This window comes from Lemur catta, chromosome 7, assembly GCF_020740605.2.
Source record: "Lemur catta isolate mLemCat1 chromosome 7, mLemCat1.pri, whole genome shotgun sequence".
In the NCBI taxonomy this organism is placed as follows: Eukaryota; Metazoa; Chordata; class Mammalia; order Primates; family Lemuridae; genus Lemur; species Lemur catta.
This window is the reverse complement of record NC_059134.1, coordinates 37,436,202-37,458,526: the sequence shown is the minus strand read 5'-3', so window position 1 is coordinate 37,458,526 and position 22,325 is coordinate 37,436,202. Positions and strand designations below refer to the sequence as shown.

Below are 22,325 nucleotides of genomic sequence, written 5' to 3'. Positions count from 1 at the left end.
GATCCTCCTGCCTCAACCTTCTGAGTAGCTAGGACTCCAAGCGTGTACCACCATAGCTAACTCATTTTACTTTTTTTTTTTTTTTTGTGGAGAAAGGGTCTCCCTATGTTGCCCTGGATGGTCTTAAACTCTTGGGCTCAAGCGATCCTCCAACCTTGGTCTCCCAAAGTCCTGGGGTTACAGACATGAGCCACCGTGCCTGCCCAAATATGCACCTTGAATCTAAAAATACGTTAAGATAAAATTTAGGGTCTCCATTTTCAAATAAACCTTGTTCAAATGGGCTAAAAGTATTTGGCATTTAAAAATATTGCACATTTGTATCTAAATCTAGATATATGTTTATATATATTTAAATATAGATGAGATACATGCATCTTGCCCCTGTCTAAAAATTAAGATTCACAAATCAATGTATGCAAGGAAATATACTAGCATTTGGTGATGGAGAGGAAACAGTATTTAAAATATATACAAAACATCTAGATCAGTGTGTATGTGGGTAAAAGAAAAAATAAAATGTACAAAACGATATAGATATTTCAAATAAATTAGAAAATAGTAAATGTTATAGCATTAAAATGATTGAATGTAGTAATGAATGTATTCATATTTTTGTGGTTATATTGAGGATTTAATTCACTCCAGCACATTTCGTTCAGTTAAAAAAAGTTTCCTTCACATTTTTTCCATAACTTTCAATAAATGAGGATAATTACATCTAGAAGTGATTCATCTTGATAAGTGCTCTTATAAATTACAGCAGCTAATTTTTAGTGAATTAAGTTTATTGGGATACTGCTGAGTTAAAAGGGGTATGTTTTTCTGTTCAAATTTTCTTAATAATTTAATGACTTCTTGTACAACTGAAATGACAACTGGAATTATTGCTAACATTTAAAATACAAACTGTTTTGTTTGAATATAAAATACAATTTCTTGTTTTCTTGATTTGAACCCCTATAATTGAAGTATTTTTTATATGTTTAAAATCTTATTAAGGGAATACTTATATACCATTATATCTAACACAAGTAGGCAGCTTAGGTTTTTTTAATCACTGTTTTCTGCATAAACATTCAGAAATATTAGGTCATTAAATATGAAATATCCAATTTCAAATCAAAAGTTTAGTTTATTATATCTCAAACAAGAAGCAGTACAATCAATAAAAGTACATGCCTAAACTATCCACACAGTTTTGCCATCTTAATGGCAGCTTGTTTATGCTGGCAGCAAATAAGCCTAGAGAGTGAATGGCAATGAAATCACCAAAGGCATTTTTCCACAGCTTGTTGAGAACTGCATATTTTTCCTTGCAAGAAATGGTCCAAAGCCTGGAAAAAGTGGTAGTCAGTTGGTGCAAGGTCTGGTGAATACAGTGGATGACAGAGAGTTTCCAAGTACAACTCCTGTAGTTTGAGCAGCATTGTTTGTGAGACATGGGGTCGAGCCTTGTCTTGCAAGAGGATTGCCTGTCTTTATTGACCAGTCTCAGCTGTTTCATCCCAAGCATCCTCATCATTTCGTCCAATTGGTTGCAGTAGACATTTTTTTTTTTTTTTTTTTGAGACAGAGTCTCACTCTGTTGCCCTAGCTAGAGTGCCGTGGTATCAGCCTAGCTCACAGCAACCTCAAACTCCTGGGCTCAAGCAAGCCTATTGCCTCAGCCTCCCAAGTCGCTGGGACTGCAGGCATGTGCCACCATGCCTGGCTAATTTTTTCTATATATTTTTAGTTATCCATATAATTTCTTTCTATTTTTTTTAGTAGAGATGGGGTCTTACTCTTGCTCAGGCTGGTCTCGAACTCTTGAGCTCAAACAGTCCTCCCACCTCGGCCTCCCATAGTGCTAGGATTACAGGTGTGAGCCACCGTGCTGGCCTGCAGTAGACATTTGACCAAGTTTCATGAAACTGTAGTGGATAATACCAGCCTCGGACTAACAAACAGACACCATTAGCTTTTTCTGATGAATATTTAGTTTTGGACTGTGTTTTGGCACTTCTTCTTTATCCAGCCATTGTGCTAAATGCTTGTGATTGTCAAAAACTATCCTTTTTCATCACACATAACAATACAGTGTAGAAATGGTTCAACTTTATGTCATGACATCAAAGAAAGGCAAGCTTCGAGATGATTTCTCTTCTGATGCTCATTTAATTTACATCTGTCCAGCTTCTTTACCTTGCCGATTTGTTTCAAATGGTCCAATATTGTTGAAATAGAAATGTCAAACCTTGTTGCTAATTCCCAAAATATGCTGAGATGGATTTGCTTCCACTGCAACTTTCAGCTTATCATTATCCACCTTGGTTTCAGATTGTCCATGTGTCTTATTTTTAAGATTAATATCACCAGAGTGGAACTTCTCAAACCATCAATGTAGTGTATTCATTAGCCACACCCTTCCCAAACAATTCTTTGATATTTTGAGCTCTCTGTGCTGCATTCGTTCTACAGTGGAACTCATATTTGAAAATAACTCTAATTTTTGACTTATCTGTGGCTTCACAAAAATTGCTCTAAAAAAATTTTGAAAGACAATCACAAGCCAAACCATGTACTTGAAAGAATGAAGATGTACCTTTACAATAAATATAAAACAAGAAGTGTCAAAGTGAAATGTCAGAAATATCAACTATCAAACCTAGTACTTAAGATAATCAGACATTTTATACTTAATAACCTAATATTTGTTGGATAGCCTTAGATGGATAATCACTAGATAGGATTGTTAAAACCTGCATAAGATTATTAAGCTTTGTTTTTTCTGATAATAGCTTTGTTTGTACTATTATATAATGTTTCTTCTTTATTTTCTTCCATTCTTACATAACATTCTTTTTTCCTTTTCTGTATGTTTCATATTTGGTAAAACGAATTGATGATCTTGAAAGATCATTGAGAGGGGAAAGGGCATGGATAAGCAAATTTGGAACGAGACCAGATATGTCCAGGGTCACATTCTATTGACTAAAACACAATCACATAATCACACTAAATTGCAAAGGAGGCTGGGAAGTGTGGTTAGCTGTGTGCTCAGTAAGAAGAGACCTCAGACTTTGGTGAACTGATTTTAGTCTCTTCCGCTATCTAGACAATATCATAGCAGAGCAGGTAAGACCACATTTTGTGTTTAACATTATACTCTAAAGCTGGCATTTTGAAACCTTCTTTTCCATTTAGCAATCAATTTATAAATGGGGCTCTAATTGCCTCTCCCCAAAGGGTGCCAAAATATTGAAAATAATTTCTGGTTAGTACAATTCAGTGTAGTGAACTTGTCTTAACCTCTTTTAACAACTATTAGTATATATGGAGTTCTTTTCTGTATTGTTTTTAATCAGAACTTTATACAAACAACAAAATGATCTCTAGCAGCATTCATATTCTACTTTGCCCACATTTTTGTCTGGATCTTCCCCCATATATGTTAACTATGAAATTCTCCCACATTAACATGTAACGTCTAACATCGTTTCTTGCTTCTTGCATTGAACATATAAGTAATATTATGGCATAACCCATACTTCCTCCAATGTGAAACTGCCAGATTATCAGCCCCAGATCAAGGGGCAGTCTCAAACTAACATCTCCTCTTCACTTTGCCACTGATGATTGGATTCAGGCAATCCAAAGTAACTTACCAGAAGTTGACTCAAAATAAATTGATGCATTCAGATTGGTTCCTCAAGGGTTTAGATTTAAATTGTAAATCTTGGAGTGATTACAAGCACTTGGGTATTAGCACAAGGAGTTTTGACCAGATTAAGTAGCTCTAAAATACTATGATAGTCTTACAACTTGACTCAGAACTCTGTGTCTTTTACATATATATATGTATATATATGTATATGTAAAATTTATATATATGTATATATAAGAATTTCTAACTATTTATATAGTTATTAAAAAAACCTAAAATCTTTAAGGTCATTTTTAATATCTTTTAAGATCTGACCGCATATATGTTTCCAGCAACGTCCAGCCCAACTAGACTATTGGAATGAGCTTTGGGATTCCCTGCCTTCCTACTTTTCCTTTTGATAGGAATAGGGAGTGAATTTTAGAAAAACACTCTGTGTTATCTCTCCACCAAATCCTCAGTCAGCCACAGTCTCATCCAGGATATTTCCCTAATCATCCTAAGTAGAATTGCTCTACTACTTTTTTAAATGGTATTTTCACATGTTCTGTTATGTTGTAGTTATTTGAGTACATTCCTTGCTAACCTTGTTCTATGGCATATATTGGACTCAGTTAGGCTACCTGTAGCTATGAGGGTTATTGTTTAAGTATACTTGTGTCAATCAAAGAAATAGAACTTTTGTGGATATTACTAGGATAGAGCTTAGAGTAAGTATCCTTATGTCAGTTTCTGTTATTTTAATATTGATTATTTGGTGTGACTCTGTCTATGTGCTTGGGAATATGTGTGTCTATGTCTGTGACACCTAAGGTAAAAGTTAGAACAAAGACATTCAAAACCAGTTTTTTTTTTTTTTTTTTAATTTGTGAAATCTATCTGTCCCCCACCTACAGGAAAAGCAAAAACCCTACACTTCAAGCCTGTATAGTAAAGAAAAAAGGATATAGACCATAATATAACCAGTAGGTATGAGAAATCTGTGGCCTGGACCCAAGTCTGTGACCCAAGTGTGTGAACCAAGTGGTACAAAACATGATTCTGAGAATGGTCACAAATTGAGGTTGTAGAAAGGGTACCATTCCTGGGAAGATGTTGATCCATGTGGGTGGCATTGTGATTGGCTAGTCGTACATATGTCTCATTGTCTATACAAGATGTTAAGACTTTATAAATTTTTATTCCTTTATAGTGTCTAACACTGTACCACTTTTATAGTAAGTGTTCAAAAATAGTGGAATAAACTGATAAAGTAATTTACAAAAGAATTAATGTTTGTGTGTGAAAGTACTTTGAAAATGAAAATATAGACAAAGGTCATAAATAGAAGAAAGATAGACAAGGACTGAAGTCACTAGTGGCTTGTTGGATAAAAGAATGTCTAGATCTCCTCATCAAACTGCTCAGACAAATGAAAACATGGAAATATTTTCTTTGATCCTAACACAGGTGGATCTGAATTACAAGTCATTCAAGAATTTTAAGCTGCTGCCCTTTTTCCTTTTTATCTGCATGCAATTGTAGTGAATTATTCAGAAAGATGTTGCATAGTCTCAAAAGAATTGTTGTTATTGATACTTTATTATGTAAATATTTAAACATTGATTTTTTTAAAATAATGGGTAGCCTGTGAACATTTTAATGGCATTTTGACAAAAACTTTGCAATAAGTGTCACAAGTCAGTTTTTGCTGACAGTCAAAACTAGAATTCTAAGAGAAATGCAAATTGATGTCACTTCTCATTTGTAAGAGGCTTGAAATTTATGAATTTATAAATATTTAATAGCGATGGGTCAAACAGAAATTTGCTCTACCCATTAGAGTGTATGTCTGTTTATGCATGTAGTATATATAGAGATGATTTCCTAAGACAGTGCTACATAGATTAACAAATTAAAAACAGTATAATATCAGGTGATTTTCTAGGAAGTCGGTTGCTAGCTAGTGACCTAAATATCGTACTTAAAGTACTCGTTTATGGATCATTAATTTTTCTATCTGGAAAAGATAGGACTGCCAGTAGTATTAAAGTTTTTTTCAATTTGGAAACTAAAGGAGCAGGACTATTTAGAACATTTTCTATTAGACTTTAAATAACTTTATTGAAAACACATTGGTCATTTATTCACTACATAGAATTTTCAATAAAATCATATCAAGTCAGAAGTTACCTGTTTGTCAGAAGACAGTACTGAGGAGAAGGAAAGAAGAATAAAGAAACAAAATATACTGGCTTAGCTGATATCGTGAGGTTTAAGTAACTAGCCTGTTTCAGAGCTAAAAAAAATGACACTTGCATGGGAAAAAGTGAAGTGTTAAAATGCCTGATCTCACTGTATTTACACATTTTGTACACTTACTTGTGAGCAAAAAATTGTGTAAAAACACCTAACATACATTTCTTCAATGATTATCGTACATTTCTTTTACAAGCACATATGAAATTTACTTCTTAACTTGCCAACATTCAGAGGGAGAGAAAACTTAAATATTAATATGCCTATTTAAATGTATCACCTTTATCTTATTCTACCTGAGTAAATACTTCAAAAGGCTCAGTGTAGTATAGATATACATACATACATGTGTATATATATGCATCTATATATACATATAAATTACTTGGCTTCCTAATTTTTACATTTTTATTTGAAAATTAGGCTCATTTAAAAACCCTTACTTATTTTAATTTTTCTCTATTTTATTGAACATTTGACCTAAAAATAGAATATCATTTAAGGTGAACTTATAGCAAAGATTTAAAGAGACTAGAAAAGGGAATTTGAGAAATTTGGGTCATTTAGACAATTTTCATAAGTTGCTTAGAAATTCAGAGTATCTTCAAAGAAGGTGGGGTAAAATTCAGTTTTATTACTCCTAGAGTGGTGTGGGGGTCTGTGTGTAAGTTCAAGTATGTCTTTAGCATCTTTAATATGAAGTTTTGAGATCATTTTGATTTACACATGGACAAATTTAGTCCCTCCTCTTTTCCTAAAAATGTTCATGAAGCAAAAATATTGCCATGTCCATACTGGGTAGTTAATGCAGTTTTTTGTGGGTTTTTTTTTGTTTTTTTTTTTTTTTTTAGTTTTATGTATGTGCCTGAATATTAATATGATCAATAGTTTAATCAGAAAACAGTTAATTTACTTTATGGTTCATGGCTTAGTTTTCCACCTTACAGGATGCTAAGACTATCCTTTTTAATTTTTGATATCAATATTAATAGTTCTGTTTTCCTGAAGCTAATGAGATAGGGTGTTATTCAGAACATTAGTGGCAATAAGTAAATTTATAATAAATACCACTTTATATTTCCCTAGCAATTTTTCAAAGTGTTCCCAGTGCCTAGAACAAAATATTTGTTTGATAATAGTTAATTTCCTTCATTTTTTATTTAAAAAATAAATGTATTTCATTTACAGACCATAACCTCAAATTTGGACAAAAGGCAAAAAAGAAAAAAGAGAACCGCTACTCCCACAAACCCAATGTAATCACTGTTGACATTTTGTGATATTTCATTTCCATCGTTCTTCTGTATATGGCTTTCTACTTTTACATAGCTATGAGTAGTTCTAGTAGTTGCAACTACAATTTGACATCCTGTTTCTTTCCTTTAATGTACATAGGTATTTGTACTATGCAGACTTTCACCACCATCATTTTAAGAGCTGTTCAATAGTCCATTGGGTGACAATTTACTTAAGTATTCTTCATTTTTCTCATTTTTTCCATCAGTTCTTTATATAATAAATATATTTCTTTTTATGTGTGTTATATTCTGCGGTAATGACTTTTGCCCATGCTGTTTAGCCTTTTTCTTTTTATACTTTTTTTTAAAATAGCCACATTAGTGACATTAATTAGGTAGGGGCTAGATGGGTGTACCTTGAAATGTTAAACTTCTTCCTCTAGGGAATTACTCTATTGCTTGTAAACTTGGAAAGTCCTTTCTTTGATTATAGAAAGTTTCTATTAATATATGGCTTCAAAAAATTTATCTGGAATTAATTTAGAAGTATGGTTTGAAATAAGGGTGTAGAATGAGATTTTTCCCCCCAAATTACTAACCAGTTGGTCCAACATCATTTATGGCATGGTGTGGTACAATGTTTTCCATTGGTTTGCGATTCCTTTTTAAATCACCTCCTTATTTATTTATTTATTTATTTATTTATTTATTTATTTATTTATTTATTTATTTATTTATTAAAGACAGTGTCTCACTCTGTCATCCAGGCTGGAAAGCAGTGGGCCAATCATAGCTCACTGTAACCTTGAACTCCTGGGCTCAAGTCCTTCATTTCATAATGAATAATTTCTGTCTTCTCAAATGGTGCCTCAAGTTTCTTGATTTTGCTCTATATCTTTAGTAGCAAATATTTATTTAGCACTTAGTGCTGGATATGTATGTACATCTTTACATATTAGTGTATCTTTTTCAAATGTAAAAGATAATTTTTATTAAATTCTTTAAGTTACCTCTACTGCCCTTTTATTCTAACTTTAAAGAGTCAGGACGCTGCTGAATGAAGCATGAGAGATGTTAACTAAGGAAATGGACAGTGTCTTTTATCCATCTTTTATTCAATCATTTTTTTAATTTCATTTTCAGAGGAAGTAACATTATTTAGTTAATATGCAGTTTGGGGATGTTTTCCTCTCTTTTAATCTTTTAAAATACTCCCTTGGATTTGTAGAGGCCTCATGTATACGAGAGCTGTCCGGAAAGTATCCAGCCATTGTTAATATAAGGAGAATAGGTACATGGCTGTAGACTTTCTGGACAGCTCTTGTATATCTTATCTGGGTTTCCCCTGCATCTCAGATTGCCATTATTCAGTTTCCTTTGTTGATTTCTCTTCTTGCTTCATTTTAGCTATGGGCATTTCCAAAGGCTTCGTGAATGTTATTCTCTTTCTGTGACATTTTTTCTTAAGCCCTCAGCTTTGAAGAATGTGCTATTGATTATAAATTATAATTTAGGATCCATCTGGCCTCCTGGATCTGGTCAATTTTTCTTAACTATCTTTTTATATCTTCACTTGGTTATTTCAATATCTCCTTAGTTTCAATAAGTTTACCACTGATTTCATTATGACTTTTATCTACAAATTTTCCTCTCCTTCCAATTTCTCTGTTTCAGTCAGTAAAACTACTGGCCTGCAAATAATAAAGATTTAAAATTAGCCTCGAAATAGTCTTGTTTTTATTATCCTCTTTCACTTTTATATTCAGTCAGCTAATCTTTGGTCTATCTGCTATATGATTGTGCATTTGAAAAATGCTTTATAGAAGTAAGGGTTTTATTGGGATGAATATAATTTATTATGTATGTGCCCTTCTTTGCATTTATATTTCTGCCACTCAAGATCTCATGCCTATTAATTCACTAGGCTATAGTCTTTTAGCTGACTTCCCTGCCCAAATATAGTCAATATTATCTAGGTTGGTCTTCCTTTAGAAGGTCTAATGGACCTCAGTCCCATCTTCAATAATTTCCAGTACCCATCTCTACTTCTTAGCTTGGCTTTCAAAGACTAGTTTATCCAGAAAGTCTCCCCCTATTTTGCTGGAGCACCTTTCTCTTTCTTTTGAATCTATTACAAACTTTTCCATGTTTTGAGGCCATGAGAAAGTCTAAGCCCTCTTTCCCCCCAGCCTGCTGTTATTAGTGTTCTTCTCTTCTGTGTGCTGTTAACAGAGGGAGAACACACTCTAAGCCACACAGATATAAGCTTAGACATCAGCATCATCACTTACTGATTGACTGATTAGCCCTGGATAAGGTACTTAAACTCTGAACTTCAATTTCCTTATTGATTAAAAGGTGACAATTATATCTACGTCATAGAATTGTTGTAGGGATTAATGTTCATGTATATAAACAAGATGCTGCTCTTTAGAATATTTGCTGTAATTATTTTCTACTGAAAAACTTAATGCTTTCTTTTATGTATACTATTTTTCATATGTATTAAGATTTTTTTGTCAGTTTGACTTGCTAACGCTTTGCACTTAAAAATGATATTTTACAATTCTGTCTCACTGAACATTGATCCATCATGATGTGGAAAATATAAAAAGGCAATACAACTCAAATTGCATGGGTTTAACTTCTAGCTTTACTACTTAATAGCCGTATAACCTTGGGGAGGTTACATAAATTCCCTGTGCCATAGTTACTTTATGTGTAAAATAGAAACAATAAATTTCATAATGCAAGGATTGTTGTGAAGATTAATCAATATGTGTAAAGCACCTACAAAAGTACTGGTTATGTGGAACTTGCAATGTAAGTGTCAACACATTATCATAGAGAAAAGTAATCCCTAAAGTTAGCATGAGCTGCTTATAATAATGAGTTAACATACATATCTCTATCTGTCTATATATATATGAAATTTATTTAATCTATGATTAAATGTGTTAAAGAAGCAGTAAACATACAAAGAATAAGAGGGCTTTCAAAAGTCAGACTGGTAAAATATGACTGAAAACCATCATGCAGAATCCTCCGTTGTATTACTACAAAGGACTCAAGAAATAATATAATTCTGGTGTATGGTACCTACAGAAAAGCAGAAATTTTTTTGTTGACCATAGTAATAAACAAAAAAGTTGTGTTGATGTAAACCATGAAAGACTAAAAATTCTAGCTGCATTCTACTGCTACTAGCTAATGAGTACATCATGCATATGCACAACTTATCACTAGTTTTTCAAGGAACTTGTAAGGAACTAGAAGTAAAAGAAATAGAAACCAGTAAGAGCCTAGAAACCTTTCAGTTCTATCAACATTATACTGTTTATCAGGTTAAAAATATTCACGTTAAAATAGATAAAACTACATTTTTTTATGACTATCAAGCATACCCTACCATAGAAACTTGTATTTTTTGATTTCATGAAATCTGCACATGAAAGTTCCTAGGGTAGAAATTTATTCTTATTATTTTATAGATGCAGAAATTGAGGCTCAGAAAGTTCCATAATTTGCCTAAAATTATATAACTATTTTATATAACAATTCCTAACCAACATGAGCTTTTAATTATACTACGGGGCTCAAAGAGAATTAAAAAAAATTGCATGTTTCTTCACAGAGCTTCCAATTGATTAATAGACTTTTAAATGAGTTTTCACAGTTTTCAGAAGTATGTTGAACATGCGTGAATTTTCCTAACTCTACCAAAAGTTCATGGATAATCATCTTGAACATTAATTTTAATGCTAACTTAAATAAAAGCCATTAGCTAAATAGATGTTATTGAATTTTGATCTTCCACTGCAATTTGTTTCCCTGGGGAAAAAATGAAATTGTTAAAGAACTTTATTGCTTCCTCAAAACTTATATTTATATGGTTTGAAATTAATAACAATATTTAAAATGCCCTTTCTAATATGATCAAATAATATTTAAGGAATTTGCTAAATTTGTATGTAATTACTCATTGCAGTTAGCTTTTCCTGAATAACATACCACCCCAAAACTTAGTCGCTTAAAACAATAATTTATTATTTCTCATGATTTTGTGAGTTAATGGAGTTTCTTCTGATGTTCCCATATGGGCTCACTCATGTGGTAGACTTCAGCTAGAGGGTCAGCTGGGACTGCTGGTGTGGCTAGGCCTCTCTCCTTCTCTCAAAGTGGCCCTACCAGGTCTTTCATGTGGCATCAGCAACATCCTAGAGACAACTTCCCAAGCACTTGTCAACTTCTATTAGTCTATTGGTGTCACTTAGGCTGATGTCCAATTGCCTAAAGCAAGTCATGTTTGTCCACTTCAGAGTCAGTGTGGGAAGTCATTTTATCAAAAAGACACCTGCACTTGAATGTTTATTGCAGCACAATTCACAATAACAAAGATGTGGAATCAACCTATGTGCCCATCAATTCATGAGTGGATTAACAAAATATGGTGCATGTATACTACGGAATACTACTCAGCCATGAAGAAGGATGAATTAAGTCCTTTTGCGACAATGTGCATGGAAATGGAGACCATTATCCTAAGTAAATTATCTAAGGAATGAAAAAACAAATACTACATGTACTTGCTATTAAACTGGAAGTAACCAATAAGCACATATAAGCACAGAGGGAAGTAAAAATCAGTGGAAATCAAACAGGGAGGAGGGCAGGTGTGGATGGGTGAATACCTACCAAATGGATACAGTGAACACTATCTGGATGATGGGCACACTTATAACTTCCAATGAAGCATAACAAAATTGATATTTGTAACCAAAATCATTTGTATCCCTATAATATTTTGAAATAAAAAAGAAATGAAATTAGGTTCACATTTGATATAAAATATTTTTAATAATACTTTATATTTTATACATAATACCTAGATAAAGGCCTAACATGCTGTACATACTCAAAGTTTTTTATTTGAACTATATTAGTTTTGGAGCCTTAATCTTATGTATCAATCAGTCTATGGAATAAATTTTGCAATTTTGATGACACATCATTCTGTTAAGTCACTAGACTATTCCCATTTGCCTTGAAATAGTAATTAAATAAATAGTGCCCTAGTGAGCAAACAGAACCAATTTCCTTCTAAATATTCAATTTATTTGTTTGTAAAATTTGCTCCAAAGTAGAAATTGCTATGTGCTAAAACTTCATAGTAAAGTTCTAATGTAAATATATAATATTAAATATCAATTTTTCATAGAGTTTTGGAACCAAAAGTTACCTTAGAGATTACATAATTCAAAATCTCTTGAATTTCAAATGATAAAGCCAAAGACCAGAGACACTGCTAACTTAATTTATTGATATAGAATATATTAGAAAACAAATTATAAACTGTAAAATATCATAAAAAATTGAAATGATATAATTATTATTTTTGAAATTCACCCCAAAAGTCAGTGTGTGTCAGGACTAATATATTTGTCATCTCCTGGTCCAAAGTTCTTAGTCTTATGACAAACTGAATCTTCTCTGCTAAACAAAAAAATTGAGATCTAAATATAAGTTTTAAAATAATTACCAGATTGTAGAACTTCCTTACCTATTGTGGTAGATTTTTATAGTAGTATACCTCAAGGTCATGTCCGTAGCAGTAGCTGAATCAAGGAAGTCATAATTATGGCAAGAGTAAACAAAAAGACTATGAATAGAAACCTCAAATTAACAGGCACATACTTTATGCCTGGTAGCATTGTTAAAAACTTTTTCATACATTTTCTCATGTAATTCACAAATCCACACTGAGAGATAATTATTAATTTCCCTCTTTTTATAAATAAAATGTAGCTTTGCCAATGTAATAAAACTAAGAGGTGACAGAACCTAGATTTGAACCTGGTATGATGTGCTTTTAGTCACTTGGTACAGTATCACCCAGATTCAAAATATTTTGCTTGTGTGTATTTTTCTTCATATATGGGTCAGAACATATAAAAGTAGCACTAAAAAGTCCTCGACTTATAGTAAATGTAAGAAATGAAATTAGGCTCACATTTGATTAAAGTTTATGAATGATATTCATGTTTTAGACATAGTATATAGATAAAAGTCTAACATACTCTACATATTCAACTTCTACACATTGTGTAACAATGTGGGAGAGGAAAGCCTTGGAGAAGGGAAAAAATTTGTAGAGAGAGTGGGGAAGTGATTTAGAAAATACTTGAAAGAGTTTCCTTAATTCACTATTGAAACCACTTCCTATAAATTTTCAATTGTAGAGACAACTCATTAAGAGATGAATATTTGATTTAAGAAATGGAATATTGAATGATCCATACAAAATCCAATATCTTTTTTAAAAAGCAAAAACAAGCTAAATATAAAACAAATAATTTTTAATAACAGTAACCAAATATAATTTGAAACTAAACTCAGTGCAAGAAATTTAAAAACGTATGAGCAAAGAAAAACACAGGAGATATTGAAATGAAACAGCAAAACCTTGAAAATTATTTTTACTATTCCAAACCTAGTGAAAAGTCAACTGAGCCTAGGTGTTTTAGTTCCTTCTTTTATAATGGAGCAAAATGAGAATGAAATGCCTTTGGGGGAAAAATGAGAGAAATACGGAAACTGTTCAACAGGAATGACTGTCTGTGATACAATCCAAGACTGTAGGGTTACTGTATGAATTGAATAAGCCTTTAGTATCCCTCTTGGGAATGGGATACATCTTTAAGTGCTAAGAATCATAGTATAAAAACCCTAACAACTTCTATGAAGAGGCATCATCCTATTAAAGGGCCTAGATTTCTTGATTTGATTTAGTATCCCAACCTTCACTTGGGCTACAGAGAGATTAATAAATTATGAAATACCAAGATCTAAATTTTAGCTTAAATGGCTAAGATGGATAAATAATACAACAAATTTTCCACAGCATACCTGCCCAAAGATATCTGAGCAGATTTTCTGAAGACACTATAATGCAAACAGATGTGAATAGTCAAAATGTACCACTTGGGAAGGGAGAAGAAAAACAAAAGTTGAGTATAAAAATAAAGATTCTAGCTAGAAAATAAGAAAATAGACAAAGGGAAAATATCACAGTTGTTTTGCTCTATAGAACCATCTCATACAATTACAACTTTTGTTTTTTAAATGTAAGCCATTAAACAAAAAGATAACAAGACTTCTATTTTGCACTGTTATGGATTGACTACTATGAAAAATATTCTAGAACAAAACTATTATCCTGTATAAAACAGTATATCTATGCAGCAATCTAGGAGGGAAGAATGGATGAGTAATAAAGATTTTATTTTTCTAGAAAATTATCCAGGGTTTAAAGAAAAGCATAAGAAATAAACAGTCTAGAAAGAGGGAATAAACAAATAGGTCTGGGACAGAAACTGGAGAAATAATTAGGAGAGTATAGTGTTGATGAAATCAAGCAAGGAATTCCAAGAGGGAAGTGTGGTCAATAGTGTCATGAAACGAAAACTCAAAAACATAAACAGGCCACTGAGTTCAATACTGAAGTCAGTTTAACCTTTCCCTCTCTTCTGACTGGCCTTTGCAGAGGCTCTTGTGATTGTCAACAAAAGCAGCCACAGAAGAAAAGTGTGAGTGTGGGGAATCATTGAATTGTCCTCTTCAAAACTACTGATAGCAGGAGAAAAATATATGAAAAATTATCCAAATATATTATTCCAGACCATTAGAGGAAATTTTGATGTCATTTAGGCATCGTGTTGCTTTGCTTTGTGAACACAAGTTTTCACCATTTGTCCTATAACCTCTTTTTAAGGCCAATATATATATATACAAAAGTACACACACGCACACACACACACACATATCCTTTCAGAATTTTATATATATATAAAAATCCCAAAGGTTGGTTGTGGCTCTACTGATTGCTGGTAAAGTAGTTACCATGACAACCAGAAACTGTCAACACAGAGGTCTTTTTGTTTTAGAAGTCCATTTAATGCAGAAAATCAATTCTGTAGTTTCTAAGGAAAATTTTCATTGAACTTTCACATTGCTGACTTTTTTTTTTTAACCTCTTTTCATTCAGGTGGTTTCTCAAACTCTCTTTTATTTCAAAACTCATGAAATGAAATAGTTGTGTTAGCTAGATGCAAACTTTTTTAAAACTAAAAGAATTAACATGAAAAGAAATTCAACTGAGAGTATTTGAAGCGTTATTAAGCCACCTACAGAATTGGTGTTCCTCAGAGAAAACATGAGATTGTTTTAGTGGCTCACACACTCTGACAAAAATAGAAGGCAAATATATTTTGCCAATCTATTATCTTTAAATATCATTTCTGGAATATGAATGGATTTGAAATATCCAACATTTGAAATATTAAGAACACTCTGTGGACAATTGTTAAGAAAATAAATGTTTCCCTTATGTGCAGAGCTATCTAAATCGATCACCAGGACTAAACTGAAACCTTTCTGTCATGTTTCTAAGCAAGAAATTCAGGAGACAAAAAATGACAGCTTTAATTTAATATTGTGACAAACGAATTCATTTAAAAAAATGTAGACTTCTCTGGGACCTACATTTGCTATACTGCCTTTCCAAGTATTTGTTCTTTTAGCACTTGAGATTGAAAGTCTAAGTTTTGTTTTAATACCTACTGAACAAGCAAAACTCCCATGGTACTACACCACATCAGATAATTAATAAATATTTCTAATTATTGATGTACAGCAATATCACTGCTCAGATGCACATTATTATTTTCAAGTTTTTAGAACTAAATTTTAGGGCATAGTCTCAAAGAACATTGCTAGGCATTTTAATTTAAATATGTTAATAAAAGTTTGAACTTACTCATTTTATCTATTCAATAAATGTTTCAGTATCTCTTGTGTGTCAGGCAACATGATAAATATCTTTGATGAATATAAAATAACACAGCCAAAGCCCTTGCTCTAATGGAATTTAAATTCTAACCAATAGGAAATAATAAATATTCTTTAGATTTCCAAAGTTATTTACAGTCTGTAGATAATGTTAACAGCATGAGAGAATGAATATGTGTATATATAGATATGTATTCAGATGATGAGGTATCATTATGCCACCAACTTGAAAACATTATCTCTCTTTTAGCATTTAGCCATAATCTGCAATCTATTTAAAGTTAACTGGTGGACAATTATTTATTTAATGTCCTTTATGATCAAAAAAACTGTAGTAAGTGCTACAGGAACCATTAAAAGAAAGAAAAATGCAGCTCCGGGGAGATAGAAAACATATTATATTATGTGTGAGTTATATAAATACCAGTGGTCAACAGAATTTAAAGGAGAGAGCTTGATTTTACCCGGGGTGATCATAAGCAGTTTTAAAAAAGAAGCAGCATTTGATGTGTTTCTTTAAGAATGGATAGAATTTCAGTAGCTGGAGAGAAAAACAAGAATGGTAGAAGGGTGAAAAGGCAGAGGGATAGAAATTTATTACCCCTGCCCTTAATATTCTTACATCTTATACATGAAACAAAAATTAAACAGGCCAATTTTGGAACCGAAATTTTGTAAAATTACATTTTTCTTGAATATGTTTAAATTGAAATATGATTTTAATCATGAATTTATTTAGCTTTAAGAGCTGTAATTTTTAAAGATTATTATTATTGATATTATTGAATGGGATTGCAATATCATATTAGTAAACATGGCCAATGGAATTCAAATTCTTTAGCAACTTGGCAATCACTATTATCTATGTTTAAAAATGATTATGCTTATCTTTAACCATCAGAAATTGGAAATTTTTTTTTGCTCCATGAACTCAAATTTTCACTTCACTTCCCCTGCAGGATTTTAGATTAATATGACATATTAAATTCTTGAAATTATTTTATTGACTGCCTTATCATAGTTCTTTTTATAAATTTACTGTGATCATTATACTCTAAATGTTAATATTTATGAAATGAATAATCGTTGCAATGATATTAGTATACAACTGATCAAAACCATATACATTTATATTTAAATTTTGATAAGTTAATAAGAAAATATTATTTGCAATGAATTTATTATGAGATAAAATGTTGTATTTTAAGATTCGATAGAGAAGTCATTTTATCAAAAAGACACCTGCACTCGAATGTTTATTGCAGCACAATACACAATCGCAAAGATGTAGAATCAACCTATGTGTCCATCAATTCATGAGTGGATTTAACAAAATATGGTGTGTGTATGCACACACACACACACACACACACACCCACCATGGAGTACTTACTCAGCCATAAAAAGAAATGAATTAATGTCCTTCACAGCAATATGAATGGAACTGGAGACCATTATCCTAAGTGAAGTATCTCAGGAATGGAAAAACAAATGCCACATGTACTCTCTAATAAGTTAGAACTAATTGGGCACACATGGGCACAGAAGGAAGCAATGGTCACTGGAAATCAAGAAGGGGCGTGAGGGGGAAAGGGAGGGACAAAAACCTACCTAATGGATACAGTGAACATGGCGAATACTATTCGGGGGTGGGTACACTAATAGCCCTGACTTAAGCATTATAAAAGCTATCCAGGTAAAAAGACATTTGTACCTCTTTAATATTTTGAAATAAAAAAAAAATTTGTCTACATAAAAGAAATTTGCTAGAGATCTATAATCAAGTCATTTTTAATGATCAATCACCTTACACCCAGGGCTCATACATGATATGCACTATAGAAAGACTCACAATGATGAGAAGTAATGCATTTCTTTTATAAAGTAAGAAAAAGTTGATTGTAAGAGAAAGTTATTTGGGGAATGGGAAATAATAAAAGAAAATCTACATCTCCTTTATCTATGTTATCATGTGGACTAATTTTAGGAAACAGTATAACTGTCAGCTGAGGTTCTGAAAACTGATTTCCTTAAAACTCTGTGCCAATTCTCCTTGAAATACCTCTGTGAACCCATGATGGTACCCATACTTGAGTGCTCTGACCATTAAAAGAGTATATTATGGGAACATAGAGCCTTGGAGCAATGATAATTTCAAGAGAAAGTTAGTGAAGGGAAAACCTTAAAGTCTCTGAGGATTGGATCAAATAAAGTTCAGGTTGGGAGGAAGAGTAACTTAGTGGGGAGCAGTAGAGGTTTAGGGGATCAGCAAGAACATTATGTACTGTATGAAGGTATTGTAAGACTTTCTGTATCTTCTGAGGTAGAGTGTGTAGAGAGAGGGTGTTATATAATGTATCTAGAGGGCTGTCTGGAGACCAGATGAAGATAAGCCTTGTAAGTCAGTCTATAAAGTACAGAATTATGCTGAGGACAATGGAAAACTACTAAAAGGTCTTTAACAGAGGAACCAGTTTTGTGTTTTTTTTCTGTTTTTAAGACCCTGTAAGGGCAGTAAGGAAAATATATCCTAGATGAATATGGAAAAGCAGGAAGATCACTTAGCAGGTGCTTGGGATAAAAAAGGAAGAAATGATAATTGCTTGAAATGAGCTGATGGCAAAGAAGATGGAATGAATCAAGTTTGAGAAATATTGAGGATATAAAATTGATGAACTTGAAAATTCATAGTGGAAGGTGAAGAAAATTTATTTTTGTCCCTGGATATGATTGAGAACTTAGAATGAGACCAGATATGGAGTTTTTCAATGTAAGTTGAGTGACAGATGGCTCTAACCCTGGTATTTGGAAAAATTTGAAACTCTTCAAGCAGTAAGAGTAAAACAATAGAAGTGGCATTTTAGAAGCATTAGTAATATTAGACTATGCACTTAAATTGAATTAGAAGAATATGGAGGAAATGAGCGTATTTTAAAGTGATAATAGCTTGAATTTATGGTACATGGATAGACTAAAAAGGGCAATTCTGATTCAGTAGGTGTTACAAAATAAAGCAGGAAATGAAATAATGAATTCAACCCTTCAGGAATTTATTTTTTTAAATTATGAGTTGGTCACTGCATCTGTATGGAGCATTGAACAAGACACAGTCTGTAACCTAATGGAGTTTAAGGTCCATTGGAGAAGAAAGCAATTAAATATATATGTGCATATGTTTACAGTGGCAATGTATCTTGTGAAAGAAAGATTAATGGACGTTTTCATTAGAACTGGTAACAAAAGGACTTAAATATTTTGGAAAGGTAAAGAAAGCAATTAAGGAAGTAAAAGAATGAGATTTGTGGAATGAGATATAGACTCAAAATTGTCCTAAGTCATTTCAAATTTAAAAGGAAATATTAATAGGAAAAGACACAGAAATTAAAAGGGGGATTATTTTAAAGGAAAAATGATTGGTTTAGTTTTGTTCTGTTCTGTGTGAGGTGATGTTAGTGGGTCAATGTAGAAATATTGATTAGACAATTCAATATGTAAGACTAGAACTTAATAATGAATACAATGCAGTTATATTCCAAATAAAGGATGTTATACAAAACCAGAACATGCAAACTGTCAGAAAAAAATATGAAACATTAAATATAAAGCAATAGAAATTACTTAAAAATAATTTAACAGTAAAATACATATATTGTAGTAGAAAGCACATTTCTCATGAATATTTAACAAGTATTGTTTCTTTGCTTTATGTCTTCAAACATCTTATCCTCCCTTCCACTCTTTTCAGGACATATTTACTCTCCTAAATGTTAGGAATATTAAGGTAAACAAATGCATAAGGAATGCTAAAAGTAAAGACTCATTTTTATAAGACTTAAACTTTAAATCAGGAAATTAGGCCGGGCGCGGTGGCTCACGCCTGTAATCCTAGCACTCTGGGAGGCCGAGGCGGGTGGATCGCTCGAGGTCAGGAGTTCGAGACCAGCCTGAGCAAGAGTGAGACCCCGTCTCTACTAAAAATAGAAAGAAATTATCTGGCCAACTAAAAAATATATATACAAAAAAAAAAAAAAATTAGCCGGGCATGGTGGCTCATGCCTGTAGTCCCAGCTACTAGGGAGGCTGAGGCAGTAGGATCGCTTAAGCCCAGGAGTTTGAGGTTGCTGTGAGCTAGGCTGATGCCACGGCACTCACTCTAGCCCGGGCAACAAAGTGACACTCTGTCTCAAAAAAAAAAAAATAAATAAAAAAAATAAATCAGGAAATTAGATAAAACTTGTGAAAGTTTAAAATATTTAGAAAGAAAAGTTAGAAGGTAAAGTAAAAGATATTTACTTTTGGCCAAGACACAGTAACTGACCAGATTTACCTTCCTGCCTAAAACAATGTTTAAAGCTTTAAAAATATATGTAAAAATGGTTTTCAGATATTGGAAATCAGACACTTTGGAACAGTGAATCTGAAAAGAGAGGAAAGTAGAATTCTCATACCCTGCTAGTGGGACTGTAAAGTAATACAGTCACTTTGGAAAACATTTTAGCAATTCCTTGCATAGTAAAATATATACCTTCCAAATGATTTATCCATTTCAATCATAAGTATTCATTCAAGATAAATAAAAACAAATACCCATATCAGATATGTAGAAAATTATTCATAATATGCTTATGCATAATAGCCCAAGATTGAAAACAACCCAAATGCCCATTAACAGGTGAATGAATAAACAAATTGTGTTATATCCACACAATTGAATACTACTCAGCAATAAAATTATACCTTCAAAATCATAGATGGATCTCACAATAATTATGTGGGTAAAATAAGCCAAGAAAAAGATTCATATTGTGTGGTTTTATTTACGTAAAATTATTTTCAAATGCAGACAATTTTAGTAACAGAAAGCAGATCAGTGGTTGCCTGGGGCTTGGAAAGGGTGTATACAGGTAGAAACAGGAGGGAGGGCTTATCCATGGGCAAGAGGAAATGTTTGGGGGTGATAGATATGCTCATTACCTTGATTACTACAATGATTTCACAGAAGTGTATGTATGCAAAATTTTATTAAATTATACACTTTAAATGCCACATTTTATTCGATGTACTGTCTCTTGCCTTTATGATTCCTTTGGAGAATTCAAGACTTACCATGATATACCCCAATTTAATAGTCTCTTTCCTCAATCTATAGATGCCTAGCCTCATTAAGTATTGCTATGAAACATGAGCAGAATACCAATGTAGGAAGACAAAAACATTGGGTTACCTGTGAACCACTCTCTAGCAGAGCCAAGCATGACTCATATTCCTTCTTCATTTTGGCTATGGCCCTGTTAGTTCTTGAGATTAGGTAGGATCGATAGGGTATGTAAGATAATTCTCAAATTGTACTATCTTATTTGATCAATTATTATAATAATTTGCTTAATATTTATATTAGTGTTCACTTGTAAGCTCCACAAAGACAATGACAGTGACTTCTTTGTTTGCCAGTGGGTTAACAGTTTTGTATACACCTGATGGACTGACATAAATCTATAGTTGGAGAGAGAAGAAAACATTTTTCAAACAAAGGGGTAAATTCTAGGATTTTTACCAAATGTATCTCTATGATGAAATACTGCCATTTTGACAGTATGATTTTTTTTTATGCAGGTAAGAAATGCAGTAGTTTTATTATTTCTGGCTATCTCCCATTAAATATCAATGTTATCAACCACTTATAATTAAAATAAATAAGTTTGCCTTTATATTTCTGAATGCCCCCAATAGATCCCCTTTTGAGACCCACAGGGATGTGAGAGTACAGCCTAACCCACCTGAGAAAAAATATCTGTAGAATACACTTTTCAAGCCTCTTTAATAAATTTGAAACATGTTTCCATCCAAGCATTTGTTCAATAACTAGAATTAAATGTTTACTAAAGAAACGTTAAGATACTGCTTAGTCCCTTGAGATGTTCAGTACAGTAGTAAATTCCCCATTGGAGCTGAGCCTGCCAAAAGTTGTGCTTTGATCCTAGAGGCAACCTTTTTCTTTTGTAGCTTTGTTTTTTCTGATTCCATGTTGCCTCACAAGTTAGCAAAAATTTCCAGAGAAACATCTTCAGTTCTTTAATAGACATGAATGACCATTATATTGATGTGCCCTGGAAGAAATACTAGCTCACCAGGTTTTCAAAACCTGAGACTAGATAAGCTGATTCTTATGTAGTCTCTACTCAGTGAAGAAAAGATTGGATATAATATCCTCCAAGGAAACCCAATAATATTGAATATTCCCACCCCTTTGCTGATACTTGAACCTTATACTGTAACTGTCACTTACTGCCTGCTGCTTCCTTGGTGAACCATTAATTTGTAGATTGGGACTGTGGGAATAGGAGCAGAAATTC

General features: G+C 32.6%; 1 protein-coding gene across 2 annotated transcripts in view; it reads left to right on the top strand.

Moving 5' to 3' along the window:
- CNTN5 (contactin 5) overlaps positions 1–22,325 on the top strand; it is a 1,109,255-nt gene that overhangs the window by 319,353 nt on the left and 767,577 nt on the right. The window lies entirely within an intron of this gene.